Source organism: Tyto alba, unplaced genomic scaffold, assembly GCF_018691265.1.
Source record: "Tyto alba isolate M040663 unplaced genomic scaffold, T.alba_DEE_v4.0 Super-Scaffold_21, whole genome shotgun sequence".
Classification (NCBI taxonomy): Eukaryota; Metazoa; Chordata; class Aves; order Strigiformes; family Tytonidae; genus Tyto; species Tyto alba.
In genome coordinates, this window is record NW_024881295.1 from 11,770,421 (window position 1) to 11,782,598 (window position 12,178).

The window sequence follows — 12,178 nt, forward strand, 5'->3', positions numbered from 1 at the left end:
AATTCTCCTTAACGTGGAAAGATCCTGCTGAAGCTGAGAGCAACATGGAATGACATACGCAGGACTGCAACTACTATCATGTACTAATCTCTGTAATTAGCTAACTGATCAGAGCATCTTTCACATTGCCCTGCAGTTTCTTGTGGGTTCTCTCTCATGCTCACAATAAAAATATGGGTAAGAAAATCTTTGCTAATCTTTGGGAACATAAACGACTTCTATCCAGGCCAAATCTTTTCCCATACTGACAGCTCAAACTTGATTTATTCATCACTAGACCACTGACCTCCAAAACAAACCCAGGGCTAAGAAAATCTTTATAGTAGGTACTTTTGGAATACACTTCCCCTCTTGCCTCTCCCTCTTCCCCTCCCTTAAAAACAGGTAGCAGAATGCTTGGAGAGATCACACATTATTTACATGCAGTATTATTTTATGGAATTTTTCAAGGTGTTAATTGAAACTTTTAATGAATGTTAATCATCTGTCATTTTCATTGGCAATCTCCACTCTGCCATATGCTTAACTTTTACACCTGTACAGATTTTCCAACCAGTTCTTCTAAATTGTTTTACTTTTTCAGTGGAGTATTAGTATTAATATTTAGGAAACAAGCCAGCTGCAACCAAGACTGCAATTGTCTGCAGTTTATTTACTACATATAATCCCTAGTCCTTGTGAGCTAGAATAATACGTAATCACTGTACTAGCACTAGTTTTGAAATATTTGTATTAATCCAGTACTTAAAGGAGATGCTGGACTGATATCCATGAAGACCAAAGCACTACACAGCAGGGCAGGTACAGCACTCATAACATCTGTGTAAACTTCCCAATATATTGTCCCAAATTTGTCCCTTGCCCTCCTCCTCACTCTCACTCTAGATTACCAGGCAATCAATGCGAACTCCAGCAGTCATGTTTCAGTTCTGTTCTTTTTAAGTAACGTGGAGATTTGTTTCTGAAGGGATTGGACTGAGGAAGCACAAGCATGCAAGTTATGAGTTCTATTTTTGACTTGACTGCAACTATTCTGTGTGAACCAAGTCACCCTCAGCACACATGGCACACATTTAAAATGGACATACCTACCAGGCTCCTCAGCTTTTACCCTCTTCAACAAGACTTTCATCCCTACTCAGTAAAATAGCTTGATATTCAAAACAGGGTTATTTTCTTGTACATTTTAATCAGTAGTAATAGAACAATAATATTTGTCATTGAGATTTAGCATTAAAATAACACAGAGATTAATGAATGTAGCTCTAAACTCTTGTCTTTGCTTTTTCATCTGTCATTACAAAATGGTCTCGGTTCTAAGGCAAATCAGTAAGATTAGAGCAGTGCCACTGTTGCAAAAATGAAAAAATGGTGAAAAGCAAGTGTAGGCTTTTAAACTTGGGAACAAACAACAGGCAGGCTACTGTACATCTTGCTAACTGGACTGAGGATGAGACACAACAGAGGTGAAGGAACAGCTTGGCAAGGACAGCAAGCCCCAACATGACTTCAAGCTCTACTATCAATCACCCGAAAAGGGTGTGGGGGGAATTTTGGTGTTACTCCTAGGAGAAACTTGTATGTGCACAGAAAATGTTACAGAAAAACATCAGAGAAAACTACTACTGAATAGACTCGTATCAGAGACCTGAGCATTTTAACAAAACCCACAATATAGATGATGCCTTGTCCACACTGGGAGGTGAAGAGTCCTGCTGGATGAGCATGGCTGATGTCTGTATCTCCTGTAAAGAAGGAGACAGAGAAGTAGGAGAGAAGGGTCTGCTTCCTGCCCTCCTGATGATACAAGCAATGAAGCAAATGCCGGTGTAAGGGGCCAGATTTAGAGCACTGATGAGGAATGCTCCTTTGCTCCTTTCGAAGGCACAGGTCTTCAGAGTCTGTCAAAGCAGCTGAGCAATGCCTAGTACAGAAATTTGTGCAAATTTGCACCTCTCCTTCAATTACATTTTTGGGAAAACTATTCCTCTGATAATTTTACCTGAGCAGAATGAACAATCTGATGGTGTTATCTTCAGTAAATGCAGCTCATTGTCCCCAGTATCCCTCCACTCCCAACTCCACCATATGAGAATGGGGATATGAGAAGCAGTCTCACTTTTTTCCTTTGGATATTATGCACCCCATGAAGCACCACAAGGTGGAATATCTTCTGTGTGGGAGGAACACACAACCTGAGAGTCTTTGTGGTCCCTTTTAATCATGTATTCCAGGAAGTTCCAGGGTTGCAAATACCCATGAACTTTTTCTATTGTCTTGGAATACCTGGTGCTTTCCTTAAAGCCTCAACACTTGTGATCATATGAAAATCTCAGCTTCTTTCCTTAAAGCGCTAAAGTGTACTGTTGCAAAGTTAAAGACCCTGAAATATAAAGGCTGAGAAACAGGGCTAATAAAAAGGAAATCAGAATCTACTACTTTTAAAACCCCACATGCATGAGGGTTCTGATAGTCTTTTTAACACTATGGATGGACAAAACTACTATGCAGATGATTTTGGACAAAGGACAGAGAGGATACCAGGAGAACAAGTATACAACAGTATCAGCTAACGAAAGTCTGGCTTTCCTCTGATGAACTGAGTCAGAAGTCAAAACCCACAACCTTTCCATCTGTAAAATAGAGTAACAATACAGTAGGCAACCCAGCAAAACCCTTTGAAATCTATCCATTCAAACAACTGCTTCTATAGTATAACTATTAATAATTGTAACACAGTATTTGAGGAGCCTTGACTTGAAACCCACTATAGAGGTACTCTTTTAGGCCAGATACTACCATGGAGGTACAGAAATCAGTACAGGAAGAAAAAGCTCCTTCTCTTACCATACCTGTGATCCCAGCTAATGTACAATGCTCATTTTCTATGAAACCCAGCTCCTATTTCAACAGCTGCTCATCGAAGAGAGACTGTTTAAAATAATTTAGAAAGATAAAGCTACCTATTGCAAATATTAAATAAAAATGTTAGGAATTTCCTAGAAATTTTGCTAAACAGTAGGAAGCAAGTTCTTTATTTTCCACATCATATGTCTAATAACACTAACAAAACTCATTCTCATTGCCCTACTGCACATTTTACAATATGAATTTAGATTGCTGAAAAGAAAAACAAACAGAGTAGAACTGTAGAATGCTCTGGAGATCCAGGTGTTGTACCTGCAGTGCCGGGGCCTGAACAGGGATGAACTAAAGGACACGTTCTACTCAATTTCCAGAAGCAGCTTTCAGAATATCAGAAATGGAAATGAATTTGCATTTGCTCAAATGTAAACAGTATTCAAGAGAATAAAATAAAATCTCAAAGTTTAGGCTTATATGTAACATATTAATGAACCTGAAAGAGGTATTCTGACATATTGGGTTTTTGAGCTTGTTTATGTTCCTGTTCCCTGTTCCTGTTTCCATTTGCAATGGGAAAAAATGCTTTCTCACTGGTCCCAGATGCTGATGTCCAACTAGTGAGGTAGACCAACAATGTAAGTGCTGTAAGCATGTGGCAGAGACCAAGATAATAACCTCTGATACACAGATTAGTTTGGGTTTTATGCTGGAGTTTTCAGGGTACAGCAGGGAGGAAGGGGTGACGCAGAGAAGTGACAAGGCTGTAACATGAGCTGGGGAGGAGAGGGAATAGGAGAGGACAAGGAAGGAAAGCTCAAGATTCAAGGGAGATAATAAGAAAAACTTCATCACAGAGCTGAGGGGAAACCTGGATCTCATCCTCATACCTGCTGTCTTGCCTTCCTGTCCTCCAGGACAGCAACACAAGAAACTAAAACAGAAAGGTAACTTTGCTCCACTGGACATAAAGCCATCATGCAACACATCCAATATCATCTGCTCTCAAAGCCAACACTCCCTCTACAAAGATTATTCTTACTTTACATTACTACACTCTACACAGACTCTTACCACACTACACATAGATGAGGACTCCACTGCACTACATCTTATATAAAAGAAAATAGAAATATTTTTCTTCTATGCATCAGACTTAAACATCATGAACTGTCAACTGCAATGTAAGCAAAAGAAAGAAGTAACAGCAATGGCATGCTGCAAATTACATTTATCTACAAATTTACAATTCTCAATTCACTTGTGAAAAATTCTCATGAAAAACTGGTCATGTCTTTTGAACTGAAAGGCAATAAAATGTTTATATTTTAGATGCTACTCTACTGAGAGCTTGACAGCCAGTTCTGGACCAAAGGATAGCATGTTTCCACTTTGCTTAGGCCACAGCAAAATCCTTCCTAACTCTCTATTGTATCTTCAGGGCATGTATGGATGAATGCTGCCTAAAGGTAAACTTGAATAACTGGTGGAAAAAAAGTAAATGTAAGTAATCCTTAGGATTTTTAACTGATTTTAGACCAACTATTGGCCTCCTGACTCTGTCAAAACATTCTCCTGTGTTAAGCCTATGATGGGAAAAACATTTCAATCTTACATGATATGAAGACTTTTTTGGAAGTATTTTGATAAGCATTGACTTTTAATCAGGTATTACAACATTTGCAAAAGTCTTAACATAGTAAGTCACTTGATATCCTTCATGTATACTGTGTATATTTAGCCTCAAGGAACCACTGTTGCCCCCTGTGCAGCCAGGCTCCTGACACAAGGACATGACCACACTAACAATTTTTTTTGTAATGTGTACAACCTCGTAGCATTTCCCTGAACAAGGAAATGGATGAAAGGCAGACATTCCGTACATCTTCCTGAAGTTATATGGGGGCTGCTCCCCAAAGGAAATGGATCCGCAAAAGATGCCACAAGATCCCAGGTTTTGCCTGCCTGGTCTTTGCATGTGCAGGGACTGGCAACTAGAAATATTTTCATGGTCCCCAGATTGGAGGATCCTTTATGATAATGATCCCTTAACAGATTCTGCACAAGGAAGATAATCCTCATACCTCCCTGACTTTGCTCTACTGCAATTTGGCCCCAAAAGAAATCGCACTTTCTCACAAAACCGCTATTTCCTACAGGAATGTTCTCTATTGGCAGTGGTGGGGTGCTGAAGGAGTAAATCTAAGTAGACAGCTACTACAGAGGATTTTAAGGATCATCATTTCCCATGGGGAAACAAAGGTAGAGGTGTGCTAAGGAACACGTCTGGGCCACTCTGTGGATCAGTGTCAAAGATGAGATCAGACCAATCACCATGATGTAATGGCAGCTGAGGAAAAGAGAAAACAGATGAGCTTCAACACTTCAGATGACAAGAAGAGAATTAATTTTCTGATGTGGTGTTTTGTTGACTTTCGTCTTGTCATGTACAGCAGAAATAATGTTCGTAGGATTAGAGTAAACTCACAGCAAACGACTCTTATGATTATTAAATATCTCAGCTTCAATTTGATGTTTCATCACCTGCCAACCTTCCACATCAAAAATGATTTTTGTATTTGAAACAAAAAATTTACAAAATATCAGTCCAGAATTTAAAACACTTCTTAAACATGTTAGAAAAGTAAATTTAAAATGTCACTGGAGCTAGAAAGAGGAAAAAGCCTGTCCATTGCTCTTATGTAATAATTAATTTTCATCAGGGTCTTTATTATGCATTAGTTTTTATGGAGTGACAAAACACAACTGCATGCTATTGTTTAAACACATTTGCTGCATATGCCAGAACAGTAAAGGCTGGAAATATGTGTAAAGGATAATACACAAAATGTAGCTAAATGCATTCTATATTATGGATCCATAATACGGAATGCAAATGATTCTGACTAAGCATTCACAGGAGACAGTCTTTAGGGTGCATGCTGTGAATGTATATTATGAATAATGCATTAAACTTGGCTAAATCTTAATGAGTCCATTGACATCCTATGGGGTCCACAGAAGCCTCAGATCCCAAAGCATGGCAGTGGCATATTACTCTCCTCCCCCACTTCATTTAAAAAAATACTTTCTTAAAACAAAGGAAATTAAAACACAAAAGAAAAACCCCTTAGCTCTGACTTAACTCCCTTATGACAGCAAATGCAGAGACAGTCGCAAACTCCAACTTCTTTCACCCCACTGTGCCACATTAAACCAGGGCACTGGACGGCATTTCCGTAAGGCTGCATCAGGTGTGGGACACGAGTTACTCCTCCTTCCCAAATCAACATACTAAAGGGCTTCTCCACACGCAGAGGAAAGAGGATAAGAGGTAAACAAGCATCCCTATTACATTCTGTCTCCATTCTCCTTCCCTAATCCCCAGATTCTTCAAGTGAAATAATTAATGTATAAGGAGACGGTGGAACATATGGGAAAAAAAAAGACATACAATTTACTAGTTAGTCAGAGCTACTCCAAAGAAGTAAGTTCACATGTTAAAGGACATTGGCAATGGGTGCAGTCATGAGGACAAGGAATCTGGCCAAAGAGAAGTGCCTGGTATTTACAGCTTGTAAGCACAAAAACACAGTAAGAAAAAAAATTTCCACCTCCTGAGTGAAACTGTAAGGTTGTACCATTCTATCTGAGTGTACAAGTATACCATATTCACTAGGAAAAAAGAAGTGTTGGCATCGAGCCCCAGCTCCACTTAGAAGTGTGAAGGTAGTTTTCGTGTGTCATGCGCTTGGAAATAAATTAGTAGTTTTTTCCTATAGTATAAATGTGAAGAAAAATAACTGATTAAGTTTGTGTTTATTTAGGGTTATAAGTCTTCAAAACTGTACAAACGGTAATTAATTAATTCTTGCAACACCCATGTGTGAGGGTAAGTCTGTACAACCTTAAACACAAGAAAACTGAGGAACAAAAGGTCAAGAGACTCACCCAGCACACCAGAGCACTTCAGCGGCAGAGCAGGGCCACAGCTCGTGCTCTCCATGCTCTCTGCCGCACACTCACCCACCACTACACTCGGGACGGCGAATGCCAGTCTGCTTAGGGACCACTCTTATGCTCGGCCAGGCAACTGTGGGCCAGAGCCCACACAACCCTCCACGTGCAGGGCTGAAACCAGCTGAACAAAGCCCATCAGTCCTGACCTGGCTCTGCCCTCTATTCCCACGGCTCGCAAGCCAGTACACACCCACCCCCCAAGCACACTCACCGTACATCCAGCACGGACGGCGTACTGACGGGCCAGCTCGCCGAGGCAGACCTGCATCAGGGACTAGGCAGGGCTCTTGTCCTCTCCCCACCAAACCCCACCGCTGTGCCCAGTTAGACCTCACGTGTAAAACATTGTGCCTACGCTCACTGGAGCTGGCAGACCGGGTGAGCACTTTTCACCCCATCCGCATTTCAGCACCTGAACCTGCCAGACTAGAGCTATGGGGCACCCCAGGGAACCCCTTCTTGCCAGAGACCGAGCAAAGACAACGGCTTCCCCAACAGGACCTGCCCTCCCACCCAAATCAGGGGTCTGGGAGAGGAGAAGGGGGCATGTGCCCGTGGGCTGGGCAGCAGGCAGGCTGCGAGGCAAGAGCTCCTCCATCCCTGAGGGCATCCACATGGGAGGAGGACAGGTTTGGGATAAATTCGATATAAGCACGTTTTGTACAAAAGAGCAGGAAAAAACAGCAACTGCCAGGAAATTCAGAAACACAAGTGTTTTTTAGGCTTTGTTAAAATGTTCCTTCTCCTCCAATGGAAAATCAATACCAGGGAGGAAGAAACTATCTGGGCGTTGAGTAAGCATTTCTGATCTCAAAAATTCTTTTTAAAAATCCAGCTCTTGTTTTCATTGTTTCTACTTCTTACAACAGCAACAACAACAACAAATCCAAACATTTTTTGTAGGTGAAAATATTCAACAAACAGATCCTTGAGGAAAGTAACTGATGAAAACAGTTCAACTGGATCTACAGCAGAATCTGGCATGAAACGCTCAGAGAGAGAGCAGGGACACATACGTGCTAATCCCTGAGCGTATCTGTCTCTGTATTTAAGCATGAATACAGAATCTCATTTTATACCACGACAATATTCTTTTCTTTTAATGATGAGTGAAATTTTTGTGCAGTTACAAAATAAAACTAACTCTTTTTTGTCTTGTTGACACGTAAATTTGCCCCATATGTGCAAACATATATATTTACACACACATATATATATTCTAACCAAGAGCAAAGGCCAGGCTTTCATAGGAACAATAATGACAAACTATTTTACCTTTGCAACCCATCCTGCTACTATTTATACTTACTGCTACAGATACCAGCAATTGTTTCCTTGCCTCCTCACCCCTCCCGGACACCATGAGAATAACAGAGAACGAAGTCTCTCGGTAGCACTTTCCTTCTCAGCAGGAAGCTCAAGCGTTTGTGATATCCATTTTGATACAGAACCTAAATTAGGCGTCTGGAAATAGGTAATGCATAAAAAGAAGCATTTTTGTGTCACAAGATTATTATTATAGGTTACCGTTAACCCTTGGGAGATGGAGGTGAGTCCTGCAGCTCCCCACTGGGTTGAATATTTGCTGAGAAATCACAGACACTACCTGAGCGGATATTTCAGGTGTGCATCATGATAAAGAGAACGATCCTGTTGACCCGTCATATTCTGATAGCTAGTTCGAGTGCAAAAGCATCGCCAGTTAAACAAAAAGGATCAGCACAGCATGCACATGCTGCAACTCTCTTGAGCTAAGAGAAGATTTAAAAGGGGTTGGATACAAGGACAACTGTGGAATTACCAATGCAGAGATCAAACAAAAAAATCAGTACTATATTTGGGAACTACCCAAAACACATTCTGCCTCCTAGCTCCCTAAAATTCTACATTATTGCAAGGTTTCCACTGGGTCACATACCAGTGAAAAGAAATATATCATCCAAAAAGAAAAATAAAATCTAAACCTTTAAACAATTGGTAGTTTTCAAGTTTCAAATCACTGAAAATGAAAGTATCAAGACTGGAAATCTGTGTGATTTATCCCAGCTTTACAATTGTGAATCATAAAGTTATACAAATCATAAATGAACTTCTTTTCTTCAGAACCACCATCATCCCTGAAGTTAGGAGAACTGGTCCATAATTCAGATTCAGTGAACCACGCTACCTTGCACTAAAGCTACACCACCTCCTGTTGTGATACAAGTTGGCCCAGCATTACTCATTGCTTGACTTACTTCCTTAGCAAAGCAAGCTATACCGCAAATTCAATCTGGTATCTGCCTACACGATTTAATTCAAGTTCAGTTTATCCTAAGCACTTCTTTTTCCTTCAAACATGCAGACTTCAAAGGGCTATTAACTGTGATCTTAAATGCAAAAGCAACTGCATGTCAGTAAGTTTTCCCTAAATGTAAATAAATATTTTAGTAAACCATGGTCGCTACTTGTTAAGCTTGAGAAGAATGGAGCCTTGCCATAACCTGGAAGACAAATTGGAACTCAGAGCCTCACACATCCTCCCATTCAAATCCCCGTGCATTGTATACCTGTGGGAATACAAAGGAGAAGCATTCCAATCATTTCATGTACTAGCAAGGCAGACCGAGGTTCTCCTAATAAATTTAATCATTATAGCTCCTTCACTCAAAAAGCCACATTCTTAGCAATTACTACACATCAAAGGGGAAGTCCTGTGGAATAGGTGTTATTTCACAGACCAGTCTGACCATTGCACAGATGGCCAGACCACAAATCTTTGCGCCTATATGTGGGCAGCCATTCCCACAGACATCCTCCTATCAACAGTCCAGTTTGCGTGAGATACAACTCACTACCAAGAATAAGGAACTTTTCGTTTGGCCTAGGGATTTGCCTACAGCCGTGCAGAGGCACAGGGAAGAAAAGAAGCCAGAAGTCCTAGCTGCTACTTCTCAACTCCAGCCATTAGGTTTGGCATTGCTTTTCCTAGACAGCCCTCTTTGTTTCACCCATTCTGACATCTGCGCATTGCATTTGCCCTGTTGTGCAAGCATGACTATTTCCTAAGAGATAAACAGAGATCACCGAGCTCGCAATGCCTGACACAGAGTTCAGATTCAATCTTCCCTAGGTAGCCTAGACCCCATCCTTTTCACTTGCAAATGTAAAGGGAACTCTGCAAGACCCGAAGGGAAAAAGAAGGAAGTCATCTTAATAAAGGAATGGGAACAAAACATCTCCCTCACTCTCGCAAGTATTTTTTTTAAACGGCTATTTGAATCATCCCTGCTTACAGACAGTCCCACTTCTTCAGCAATGGAAAAGCAATACAAGCTTTTTGTCATCTGATCCCCCCAAACATTTTGTAATTTACTGCGAGCAGGCTCCTCACTGGGCTTTCACACAAAACTTTGCCCACATGCCTTTTAAAGTACGTACCTGATTTTGCCTTTGTCTGCTAAGTTCCTTTTGCAGCTGCATTCCCACGAAAATGTTTCTATACCCACTTTCCCCTGTCGTTTCTATAGTCTGCTCAGAGATGGATTCATTGCTGGGTCTCGGCAGTTACATTTCTTCCTCAATTGATGCTTCTTTTTATTTATTCTGAAGTTTCCAATGTAAAACAAATAGGAATACCACCTTTCTAAAATTACTACTATCCCACTGTCCTCCAATGTAACATTAACAAGAGGCAATATTCTCCAAAGCTATGAAGCATATACTGCCCTAAATTACATTGCAGTTGCTGCCCTGAGCTCGCACATTTTTGAATAGGAAAGCTCCCAGGGATCTCTCTCTCCGTTCTGACTGCATTTACTGCTTTAAAATATTTTTAACCCAGACACTGAAGTGCCAGCCTAGCAGCCCTTCATGCTAATCCTAGCCTGGGTGGCTGTTCTTAAGGGAAAGCATTCAAAAATCGTAGCAGTGCATCAACTTTGACCCTTTTCACTTAAAACATGAGACTTTTTTTTTTTAAAGGGAAAAAAAATTAGATTCCAGAGGGAATCACTGAACTCTGACCTGCTTAAAATTAGTTTTGTTTTAGTGCCTGCGTGGTGACTCAACAGGCCAATTTTCCAGACACTTAAGACTTCTCTGCTCCTGAAGATTCCAGTTCAAGTCCTGGACTCACTGCCTGGGGTCGGATCAGAACACTTTGTTCCATGGCTTCAAGCAGTGAATTCCCAGATCTCGGTACCCTTGTCAGATGCTGGCATGCTTGGTAATAAGTAGCGCTGTAACCAAGTTTTTTTTGTTTTTTTTTTTTTAATCTGTGAAGAGTTTTGCTTGCAATACATATGTTAGACTGAAAGAATTTCCCTTCAAAATTCAGCAGTCGAGAAATGTTTATATGGCTCTGATAAACATTTCATGATAAGCTGGATTCTTTCGGGGGGGAGGGGGAAGATGTGTACTTTGGTCTTAACAGTGCAGCAAATAATTCTCAAACAGGGTCTGGCTGAGTGTATCTGTCTCACTGGAAGTAACTGATTTGATTTTTTTTAATCTGTCACAGGCATTACGAACACTAAATGAGTCATCATAGACTCCTATGCTGCAAAAAATAGCATCACAACGCTTCATTTGCTCTTCAACAGGACTTCAAGTGTAGTGCCAGGTATCAAAAAGCCTTGGCAGTTAACAAACAAAAAAATCCTTGGAAATGAAACCCCAACACAGCCTCGGAACAAATTATTTCCTGCAGAAGGTTAACATTACCCAGCAAAGCAAAACTCATCTCAGAGCAATAATTTTCCTCAATCTCAACAGAATTATTCTATTTAATCTTATTATTAATGCTATTGCATATGCTTCATATCTTTCATCAAAGGATCTCAAATGTTTTAACAAACAGCCTCAGAAATCTCCTGTAAAGTAAGGGAGTACTATTATCTTCATTTGTAAGTAGTGAGGAATTAAAGCAAAGAAGATGCTAAGAAACTTTGGCCACAAGGCAATAAAGAGCCAGACCCAGAAACAGAACCTAAGTGCTGGTCCAGATTAAATGGCATCTGTTACATTTCCATCCCTGTTTCACAGTGATTATGGAAAGAAAAGCTATGCCAACGTCTGTAATCACTTATTTGACAGCTGCTAACCCAACGAACATGAAGGCAATTTATACACAGTGCCCTAATCTTCCTGAATTTGATCATGTAAGAACACAGCACTAGTACTTGTTCCAATATAATTCTGTTTTTTTCTAGAAAGAATGTAGCTTTCTTCCTTTCTCGGAGAGAAAACAAGTCACTAAAAGACAGAGTTTTAACATGCAGTCATCAATATGCTGTTCTTACAAATACAAAAAATG